The sequence below is a fragment of the Ursus maritimus genome, unplaced genomic scaffold (assembly GCF_017311325.1).
Source record: "Ursus maritimus isolate PB19 unplaced genomic scaffold, ASM1731132v1 scaffold_8, whole genome shotgun sequence".
Taxonomy (NCBI): Eukaryota; Metazoa; Chordata; class Mammalia; order Carnivora; family Ursidae; genus Ursus; species Ursus maritimus.
Genome location: NW_024426996.1, coordinates 13,337,528 through 13,349,329, shown reverse-complemented (window position 1 = coordinate 13,349,329; position 11,802 = coordinate 13,337,528).

The window sequence follows — 11,802 nt, the reverse complement described above, 5'->3', positions numbered from 1 at the left end:
TAATTTTTCTCATTAAGTCTGACCTCTATAATAGAGCCCTTTTGAAGTCTCATCTGGGAGAGATTTTTTTTTTAAGATTTTATTTATTCATTTGACAGAGAGAGAGAGACAGCCAGCGAGAGAGGGAACACAAGCAGGGGGAGTGGGAGAGGAAGAAGCAGGCTCCAGCAGAGCAGGGAGCCTGATGCGGGGCTCGATCCCAGGACCCTGTGATCAGGCCCTGAGCCGAAGGCAGACGCTTAACAACTGAGCCGGCCACCCAGGTGCCCCTCATCTGGAAGAGATTTTACTAACAATCGCTTTTTAAGTAATCCTTCTTTATGAGACAAGTATTATACAAGCAAAAGGAACATGTTTTCCATATTATGATTACTTGTATCTGTAGTTATGTTATAAAAAGGTAAGGCATTATATCTTTGATAAGCTCTCTAACAGTACATGGAACTATTACCTTTTTTATTACTGCAGATTTTATCTTAATTTGCTTATAATTTTGGGATCAGAAAATACTTCTGGTAGCAGCACATTCTCTTTTTTTAAATGTTTCAAGTTTCAATTTAAATTTTAGTTAACATATAGTGTAATACTAGTTTCAGGAGTAGAACTTAGTGATTAATCACTTACATATAATACCCAGTGCTCATCACAAGTGCCCTCCTAATACCCCTTACCCATTTAGCCTATCCCCCCACCCACTTCCCCTTTAGCAACCCTTAGTTTGTTCTCTAGTGTTAAGAGTCTGTTATAGTTTGCCTCCTCCTTTTTCTCTTTTCCCCTGTGTTCATTTGTTTTCTTACTTTTTTTAAGACTTTATTTATTTGACAGAGAAAGAGAGAGAAAGAGCACAAGCAAGAGGAGTGGGGGAGGGAGAAGCAGGCTCCCCGATGAGCAGGAAGCCTGATGCGGGCTCACTCCCAGGACCCTGGGATCACGACCTGAGCAGAAGGCAGATGCTTAACCAACTGAGCCACCTAGATGCCCCTGTTCTGTTTCTTAAATTCCACATATGACTGAAATCACATGATATCTGTCTTTCTCTGATTGACTTATTTCACCTAGCACTTAGAAACATTAAAAAAAAGGGAATGTACTGCTACCAGAAGTATTTTCTGATCCCAAAATTATAAGCAAATTAGTAAGATAAAATCTACTGCAGTAATAAAAAATGTAATAGTTCCATGTACTGTTAGAGAGCTTATCATGTACTGTTAGAGAGCTTATCATGTACTGTTAGAGAGCGCTGTTAGAGAGGCTTCGGTAGAGGGAACCCTCTAGTTCCATGCACGTTGAGGCAAATGGCAAGATTTCATTCTTTTTAATGGCTGAGTAATATTCACATATATATACCATAACTTTTTTATCCATTCATTTATCAATGGACATTTGGGCTCTTTACATAATTTCACTATTATTGATAATGCTGCTATAAACATCAGGGTGCATGTGTCCCTCTGAATAAGTACTTTTAGTATCCTTTGGATAAATACCTAGTAGTTCAATTGCTGGGTCATAATGTAGTTCTATTTTTATCTTTTTGAGGAACCTCCATACTGTTTTCCAGAGTGGCTGTACCAGTTTGCATTCCCACCAACCGTGTAAGAGGGTTCTCCTTTCTCTCTATCCTTGCCAACATCTGTTGTGTCCCGTGTTAATTTTAGCCATTCTGACAGATGTGAGGTGGTATCTCATTGTAGTTTTGATTTGTATTTCCCTTATGATGAGTGATGTTGAACATCTTTCTATAGGTCTGTTGGCTACTTGTATGTCTTCTTTGGAAAAATGTTTATTCACATCTTCTGCCCATTTCTTAACTGGATTATTTGTTTTTTGGGTGTTGAGTTTGATAAGTTCTTTATAGATTTTGGATACTAACCCTTTATCAATATGTCATTTGCAAATATCTTTTCTCATTCCAGAGGTTGCCTTTTAGTTTTGTTGATTGTTTCCTCTGCTGTGCAGAAGCTTTTTATTTTGATGAAGTTCCCATAGTTCATTTTTGCTTTTGTTTCCCTTACCTCTGGAGATGTGTCTAGTAAGAATGGCTGATGTTAAAGCAGTTGTTGCCTGTGTTCTCCTCTAGGATTTTGATGATTTCCTGTCTCATATTTAGCTCTTTCATCCATTTTGAATTTAATTTTGTGTATGGGGTAAGAAAGTGGTCCACTTTCATTCTTCTGCATGTTGCTGTCTGGTTTTCCCAACACCAACACTCTTTGTTGAAGAGACTTTTTTCCACTGGATATTCTTTCTGCAGCAGGACATCCTAACAGTCATTTGAACTGAAGATTAGGGATGATATCCAGTGTGGAAAGCCATTACAATTTCTACTGTGATTATTTTATTTTCCTCATTTGAATGTTTCATAACTTTGGCATGGGTTGTTTAGTTATTATTATATAAGTTTATAGCAGACTTTTCACCATTTTTAATATTAAATCCACAACTGGGAACTGCAGAGAGAGTTTCCAAAGGACTTTTTTCTTCATTTAATAAATATTCACTGTTCAGAAAACTTATCACAAAATTTATACTTATGTTTCATCATTTTGGAGTTCAAATATACTCAAAGAGCAACCACAGCAAGAATCAAAAAAATTGAATTTGGGGGCACCTGGGTATCTCAGTTGTTAAGCATCTGCCTTTGGCTCAGGGCGTGATCCCAGGGTCCTGGGATCGAGCCCCGCATTGGGCTCCCTGCTCCACTGTCAGGGAGCCTGCTTCTTCCTCTCCCATTCCCCCTGCTTGTGTTCTCTTTCTTGCTGGCTCTCTCTCTCTCTGTCAAATAAATAAATAAATAAACAAATAAATAAATAAAATCTTTAAAAAAATTGAATTGATAATGTCACAGTTATGATAGTGTATTTGCCACTCACAAATTGGAACCCATAACTAACTGTAAATAGGGGCTGAACTGTTTAAAGTGTGGCAGACTTGTGAACAACAATAAACAGAACTCAATATCTGACATAAAAAATATAAGCTCCCTGCTTACAAGGAAGATCTGTACTTGTAAGGCACAGTATTACTCAATTAATGTTATGGGAAGCCTGGCTTTTAGGCATTGGCAGACTTGCAGATATGCTAGTGTGGTCACTGGAATGAGGCACTCGCAGACTGGCTGTTGTCCAGAAGCATGGGTTTGTCACTGGCTGACTTTGCGAAGCCTGAGCTATCATTGATTGGCTGATTTTCAGAGCATGTGTATGATCTGTTATCACTAATTGATGATGATTGCTTGTTCATGATTTGGGGCTTTGGCCAAAGAACAGTCTTTTCCTACATATGAAAAATACATATTTTAATTTTAAGTTCCCCCTTTTGGTCTTCCATCAGCCAAGCCTGCAGGAAAGAACCTACATAGATCTTTATTTGTGGAAAACTGATTTTTGGCTAGTGTTGCCATTTAAGAGATTTAAGCACCAATTACTGTGGTGGAAAACTAGTACAAGCTGCCAACTTTTTGCAATTATTGAGAAGAGCTGAATAGAGGACATTTGGGTAATCCTCACAAAGTCAATACGGGAAGTTGGAAGAGTCATTAAAGTACAGGGAATGTCCTGTGTATTCACTTCTGGTAACCCGATACCAGCCACATCTCTGGCCCTGCTTTTCTGTCATCTTCCCAACACAGGTTGTGCTCCAGGGTCTCATGGGTTCTCAGAGGGTAGTGGCCCAAGGTGAGGTGAAATAGTTTGAGAAGTTCTGAGCCAGATTAAAGAGCCACTGAAAAGTTTGAATCAAAGTAGCAACATGATTAAGTTGGCATTTTAGAAAGATCATTATGTAAGATGAAAACAGAGAAGGAGACAAACCATAAGAGACTCTTAACTCTAGGAAACAAAGTGAGGGTTGCTGGAGGGGAGGTGGATGGGGGAATGGGGTAACTGGGTGACGGTCACTAAGGAGGGCACTTGATATAACGAGCACTGGATGTTATATGCAACTGATGAATCACTAGATGCTACTCCTGAAACTAATAATTGAGTATATGTTACATAAATTAAGTTTAAATTAAAAAAATAAAAGAAAGATCATTATGGAATCTGTGTGAGAGATTTGGGAATAGGACCCAGAGACTGGGAAGCAGGCGAGCCTGTTAAAAGACTTAGCACTCAGTAGGAGAGAAAGAATGAGGGCCATTAGACTTTTGTTTTTTCACCAAATATTACTAATTGACTTACAGCATTGAATAAAATAAGTGCCACAGTTTTGAGGTCTTATTTAAAAGGAATCACTGCCAATAATCCTTTGTCACTTTGCCCAAATCCTTTGGGCCGTGATAAGTAAAAGAACTCAGACTTGACAAAGAATTGTGAAATTTGTAATAGCTCCCCTTATTAAGATATATGTGTGTGTGCCAGATACTGAGCAGTTTTCTGTATATTACTTCCATAATGTCATCATGAAAGAGGCAATTAATTTAGTGCAGTGGTTAAGAGCTAGGTTCAAAGGTCAGAATTCTGGGGTTCAAATCATGGCTCTTTCACGTGTTGGTTCTGCCACAATAGGACCCAATTTCTTCTTTTTTTTTTTTTTAACGTTTTTTTATTATATTATGTTAGTCACCATACAGTACATCCCTGGTTTTTTATGTAAAGTTCGATGATTCATTAGTTGCATATAACACCCAGTGTACCATGCAATACGTGCCCTCCTTACTACCCATCACCAGCCTATCCCATTCCACCACCCTCCTCCCCTCTGAAGCCCTCAGTTTGTTTTTCAGAGTCCACAGTCTTTCATGCTTCATTACCCCTTCTGATTACCCCCCTTTCTTTATCCCTTTCTTCTCCTATCTTCCTAGTTCTTATGTTCCATAGATGGGAGAATCATATGATATTTGTCTTTCTCTGCTTGACTTATTTCACTTAGCATTATCTCCTCCAGTGCTGTCCAAGTTGCACCAAATGTTGAGAACTCATTCTTTCTGATAGCTAAGTAATATTCCATTGTATATATGGACCACAACTTCTTAATCCAGTCATCTGTTTAAGGGCATCTCGGCTCCTTCTATGATTTAGCTATTGTGGACAACGCTATGAACATTGGGGTGTATATGGCCCTTCTCTTCACTACGTCTGTATCTTTGGGGTAAATACCCAATAGTGCAAAGGCTGGGTCATAGGGTAGCTCAATTTTTAACTTTTTAAGGGACCTCCATACTGTTTTCCAGAGTGGCTGTACCAACTTGCACTCCTACCAACAATGTAGGAGGGATCCCCTTTCTCCACATCTTCTCCAGCAATTGTTTTTTGCCTTGTCAATTTTTGCCATTCTAACTGGCATAAGGTGGTATCTTAGTGTGGTTTTGATTTGAATTTCCCTGATGGCTAATGATTTTGAACATTTTTTCATGTGTCTGTTAGCCATTTGTATGTCATCATTGGAAAAGTGTCTGTTCATATCTTCTGCCCATTTTATGATTTGTTTATTTGTTTCTCGCGTATTGAGTTTGAGAAGTTCTTTGTAGATCTTGGATACCAGTCCTTTATCTGTAGTGTCATTTGCAAATATATTCTCCCATTCCGTGGGCTGCCTCTTAGTTTTTCTGACTGTTTCCTTGGCTGTGCAGAAACTTTTAATCTTGATGAAGTCCCATAAATTCATTTTATCTTTTGTTTCTCTTGCCTTTGGAGATGTGTCATGAAAAAGGTTGCTTTGGCCGATGTCGTAGAGGTTGCTGCCTATGTTCTCCTCTAGAATTTTGATGGATTCCTGTCTCACATCGAGGTCTTTCATCCATTTGGAGTTTATTTTTGTGTATGGTGTGAGATAGTGGTCAAGTTTCATTCTCTTGCATGTAGCTGTCCAATTTTCCCAGCACCATTTATTGAAGAGACTGTCTTTTTCCCACCGGATGTTTTTTCCTGCTTTATCAAATATTAGTTGCCCAAAGAGCCGAGGGTCCATTTCTGGGCTCTCTATTCTGTTCCATTGGTCTATGTGTCTGTTTTTGTGCCAGTACCATGCTGTCTTTGTGATCACAGCTTTGTAGTACAGCTCGAAATCCGGCATTGTGATGCCCCCAGCTTTGTTTTTCCTTTTCAACAGTTCCTTGGAGATTTGGGGCCTTTTCTGTTTCCATACAAATTTAAGGACTGTTTGTTCCAGTTCTTTGAAAAATGTCCTTGGTATTTTGATCGGGATAGCATTGAAAGTGTAGATTGCTCTGGGTAGCATGGACATTTTAACTATGTTAATTCTTCCGATCCATGAGCATGGAATATCTTTCCATCTTTTTATGTCTTCCTCAATGTCTTTCAAGAGTGATTTATAGTTTCTAGAATATAGGTCCTTTACGTCTCTGGTTAAGTTAATTCCAAGGTAACGTATGGTTTTTGGTGCTATTGTAAATGGGATGGATTCCCTAATTTCTCTTTCTTCGGTCTCGTTATTCGTGTATAGAAATGCAACTGATTTCTGAGCATTTATTTTGTATCCTGCCACGTTACTGAATTGCTCTATAACTTCTAATAGTTTGGGAGTGGCTTCTTTTGGGTTTTCCATATAGAGTATCATGTCATCTGCAAAGAGAGACATTTTGACTTCTTCTTTGCCAATTTGAATACCTTTGATCCCTTTTTGTCGTCTGATTGCTGTTGCAAGGACTTCTAGTACTATGTTGAATAATAGTGGCGAGAGTGGGCATCCTTGTCGTGTTCCTGATCTTAAGGGAAAGGCTTCCAGCTTTTCCCCATTGAGAATAATATTTGCAGTAGGCTTTTCATAGATGGCTTTTATGAGATTGAGAAATGTACCTTCTATTCCTACACTCTGAAGGGTTTTAATCAGGAAAGGATGCTGTATTTTGTCAAATGCTTTTTCGGCATCGATTGAGAGGATCATATGGTTCCTGAGTCTTTTCTTGTTGATATGATGTATCACGCTGATTGATTTGCGAATATTGAACCACGCTTGCATCCCAGGTATGAATCCCACTTGATCGTGATGGATAATCCTTTTAATGTACTGTTGGATTCTATTAGCAAGTATCTTGTTGAGGATTTTGGCGTCCATATTCATTAGGGAAATCGGTCTGTAATTCTCCTTTTTGAGGGGGTCTTTGCCTGGTTTGGGGATCAAGGTAATATTGGCCTCATAGAATGAGTTTGGTAGCTTTCCTTCTGTTTCTATTTTTTGAAATAGCTTTAGGAGAATAGGTATTATTTCTTCTTTGAATGTTTGGTAGAATTCCCCAGGAAAACCGTCCGGGCCTGGAGTTTTGTTATTTGGAAGGTTGTTTATCACTGACTCAATTTCTTCATAATTAATTGGCCTGTTTAAGGAATCAATTTCTTCCGGTTTCAATCTTGGTAGTTTATAGGTTTCCAGGAAGGATTCCATCTCTTCCAGATTGCTTAGTTTATTGGCATATAGCTGTTGATAAAAATTTCTAATAATCCTTCCAATTTCAATGGTGTTCGTCGTGACCTCTCCTTTTTCATTCATAATTTTAATAATCTGGGTCCTTTCTCTTTTCTTTTGGATAAGTCTTGCCAGTGGTCTGTCAATTTTATTGATTCTCTCAAAGAACCAGCTTCTAGTCCAAAGAAAGAAAGAAAGAAAGAAACTTCCTTTAAAAAAAAAGAAGAAAAGATGATGTGGACTTGTGGAAACGGAATAAGGAATTCAAAAGAAATGGTTACCACTTTTTTTTAAACTGTTTTTTAAATTGAAGTATAATTAACATACAGTGTTATGTCAGTTTCAAGTTAACAATATAATGACTCAATAATTTTATACATTACTCAGTGCTCATCATGGTATGTGTACTCTTAATCCCCTTCATCTATTTCACCTATTCCCCCACCCACCTATCTTCTGGCAACCAACGATTTGTTCTCTGTATTTAAGAGTCTGTTCTTTGTGGCTTTGTTTGTTTGTTCATTTGTTTTGTTTCTTAAATTCCAATTATGAATGAAATCATGATATTTGTCTTTCTCTGTCTGATTTGATTTACTTAGCACTGTACCCTCTAGGTCCATCCAGGATGTCACAAATGGCCAAATTTCATTCTTTTTTTTTTTATGGCTGAGTAATATTCTGGTGTGTGTGTGTGTGTGTGTATATATATATATATCCATTCATCTTTGGATGGATATTTGCATTGCTTCTGTATCTTAGCTATTGTAAATAATGCTGCAATAAACATAAGGGTGCATATATCTTTCTGAAATACTGTTTGCATTTTCTTTGGGTAAATACCCAGTAGTGGAATTACTAGATCATATGGTCATTCTGTTTTTAATTTTCTAACGAACACCCATACTGTTTTTCACAGCGGTTGCACCAATTTACATTCCCACCAACAGTGCCCAAGGGTTCCTTTTCTCCACCTCTTGCCAACACTTATTTCTTGTCTTCTTGATACTAGCCATTCTAATAGGTGTATGGTAATATCTCATTGTGGTTTAGATTTGCATTTCCCTAGATGATTAGTGATGCTGAACATCTTTTCATGTGTCTGTTGGCCATCTGGATGTCTTCTTTAGAAAATTGTTATTCAGTTTCTCTGCCCATTTTAAAGTTGGATTCTTGTGTTGTGTAAGTTCTTTACATATTTTGGATATTAACCCCTTATCCAATCTATCATTTGCAAATATCTTCTCCTAATCAGTAGGTTTCCTTTTTATTTTGTTGATGGTTCCCTTTGTGCAAAAGCTTTTTATTTTGCTGTAGTCCCAATAGTTTAATTTTGCTTTTTGTCCCTTGCCAGAAGAGAAATATCTAAAAACAATGTTTTGGGGAGGAGTTAAGATGGCGGAGGAGTAGGGGACCCCTTTTTCAGCTGGTCTCCTGAGTCGAGCTGGATAGGTACCAGACCAGCCTGAACATCCACTGATTCAGCCTGAGATGCAGGAAGATACATCTGGATCTCTACAAATGAACATCTCCAGCGATGAGTATTGAGGTACGAAGCGGGGAGCCATGAAGCTGGGCACAGATATCGAAAGATAAATGGAAGGGGGAGGGAGCCGCCACGTTTGGGCGCCGGGAAGCGGTAGCCACCTGCACGGGGAGTGGGGGGGGGGGCGGAACACTTGCAGACTGGCACCCGCGAGAGAGCAGACTGGGACCGTGAGCCGGGAACGCGCACCACCAGACTGAAAGGGACTTCCAGTGTGCTCACTGGAACTAGACTGAGACCGGGAGCTCTGGGAGCGTGTGGGGGCGGCTGGTGGCTGGCGGTGTTAGAAACACAAAGGACAGAGATGCGCCGGCCCTGGAAGTGAGGGCTGGGACGCCGGGTGTGGGGCGCACATCCCGGGACGCTACAGGGTTGAGCAGAACCAACAGAAACAGAGTTAAAGTGGCCAGAACATCAGTGGAGAATGGTCTGCGATCCCTCTGTTCTGAGACAGAGGCTGAGATTCGGCCACTGCTGTTCTGACTCTCAGAAGAGGCACAGCAAACTGCCAGGGAAAGCCGACAGAGAACAAAAGCCTGGAAAGACTGGCTCACAGTGTGCCATCCCCCTCCCCCCTCTAAGGGGACACGGAGACTCTACCAAAACAGGGTTGCCTGAGTATTGGCACAGCTGGCCCCTCCCCCAGAAGGCAGGCTGAAAAATCAAGAAGCCCACATCCCTAAGGTCCCTATAAAACAAGTGTGCACTGCCTGGGTTCTGGTCAATAATTTGGGCTCTGGACAACCCCGCAACCTCTCCTCATCAGAATGATGAGAAGGAGAAACCCCTCCCAGCAAAGAAAAGACAATGAGTCTGTGGCCTCTGCCACAGAACTAATGGATATGGATATAACCAAATTATCAGAAGTGGAGTTCAGAATAACAATGGTCAAGATGATGTGTAGACTTGAAAAAGTGTCGAAAATGTTAATGAGAATATAGAATAAGGCGGAAATGAGAGCGAATCTGGCAGAAATTAAAAATTCTATGAATCAAATGCAGTCAAAACTAGAGGCTCTGACGGCCACGGTGAATGAGGCAGAAGAACCTATCGGCGAATTGGAGGATGGGTTAGTAGAAGACAAAGCTAAAATAGAAACTTGGCTCAAAAAAATCCAATCTCAAGAATGTAGGTTACGGGAGATTACTGACTCAATGAAACGTTCCAATGTCAGAATCCTCGGCATCCCCGATGGGGTGGAGAAAAACAGAGGTCTAGAAGAGATATTTGAACAAATTGTAGCTGAAAACTTCCCTAATCTAGCAAAGGAAACAAGCTTTCATGTCCAAGAGGCACAGAGGACCCCTCCAAAGCTCAACCACGACAAACCTACGCCACGTCACGTCATAGTGCAATTCACGAATATTAGATCCAAGGATACAGTATTGAAAGTGGCCAGGGAAAAGAAATTTCTCACGTACCAAGGCAAAAGCATCAGAATTACGTCAGACCTGTCTACACAGACCTGGAATGAGAGAAAGGGTTGGGGGGGGGTGCGCATGTTTAAAGCTCCTTCAGAGAAAACCAAGCAGCCAAGGATCCTTTATCTAGCAGGCTGTCATTCAGAATTGATGGAGAAATAAAGACCTTCCAGAATCGCCAGTCATTGACCAATTTCGGAACCACAAAACCAACCCTACAGGAGATATTGGGGGGGGTTCTATAAATGTAAAAAGGCCCTAAGAGTGATACAGAACAGAAAGTCACTATCGATAGAAACAAAGACTTTACTGGCAACATGGCATCATTAAAATCATATCTCTCAATAATCAGTCTCAATGTAAATGGCCTAAATGCTCCCATAAATGCCACAGGGTTGCAGATTAGATAAAAAGACATGACCCATCCATTTGCTGTCTACAAGAGACTCATTTTGAACCTAAAGATACATCCAGACTGAAAGTAAAGGGATGGAATACCATCTTTCATGTCAATGGACCTCAAAAGAAAGCTGGGGTAGCAAGTCTCATATCAGAAAGATTGGATTTTAAACTAAAGACTATAGTTAGAGACACAGAAGGGCACTATATTATTCTTAAAGGATGTATCCAACAAGTGGATATGACATTTATAAATATATATGCCCCCACCAGGGGAGCAGCAAGATGCACAAGCCAACTCTTAACCAGAATAAAGAGACATATAGATAATAATACGTTAACAGGGGCGCCTGGGTAGCGTAGTCGTTAAGCGTCTGCCTTCGGCTCAGGGTGTGATCCCGGAGTTCCGGGATCGAGTCCCACATCGGGCTTCTCCGCTAGGAGTTTGCTTCTTCCTCTCCCACTCCCCTGCTGTGTTCTCTCTCTCGCTGGCTATCTCTCTGTCAAATAAATAAATAAAATCTTTAAAAAAAATACGTTAACAGTAGGGGACCTCAACACTCCACTATCAGCAATAAACAGAGCACCTAAGCAGAAAATCGACAAAGAAACAAGAGCTTTGAATGCCATACTTGATGAGTTGGACCTCATAGATAGATATAGAACACTACACCCCAGAACCAAAGAATACTCATTCTATTCTAATGCCCATGGAACATTCTCAAGAATAGACCATGTTCTGGGTCACAAAACAGGTCTCAACTGATACCAAAAGACTGAAATTATTCCCTGCATATTCTCAGACCACAACGCTTTGAAATTGGACCTCAACCACAAGGAAAAATTTGGAAGAAACTCAAACACTTGGAGACTAAGAACCATCCTGCTCAGGAATGATTCGATAAACCAGGAAATCAAAAATCAATTTAAACAATTTATGGAGACCAACGAGAATGAAAACACAATGGTCCAAAACCTATGGGATACTGCAAAGGCAGTCCTAATGGGAAAATACATAGCCATCCAAGCCTCACTCAAAAGAATAGAAAAATCTAAAATGCAGTTTTTATATTC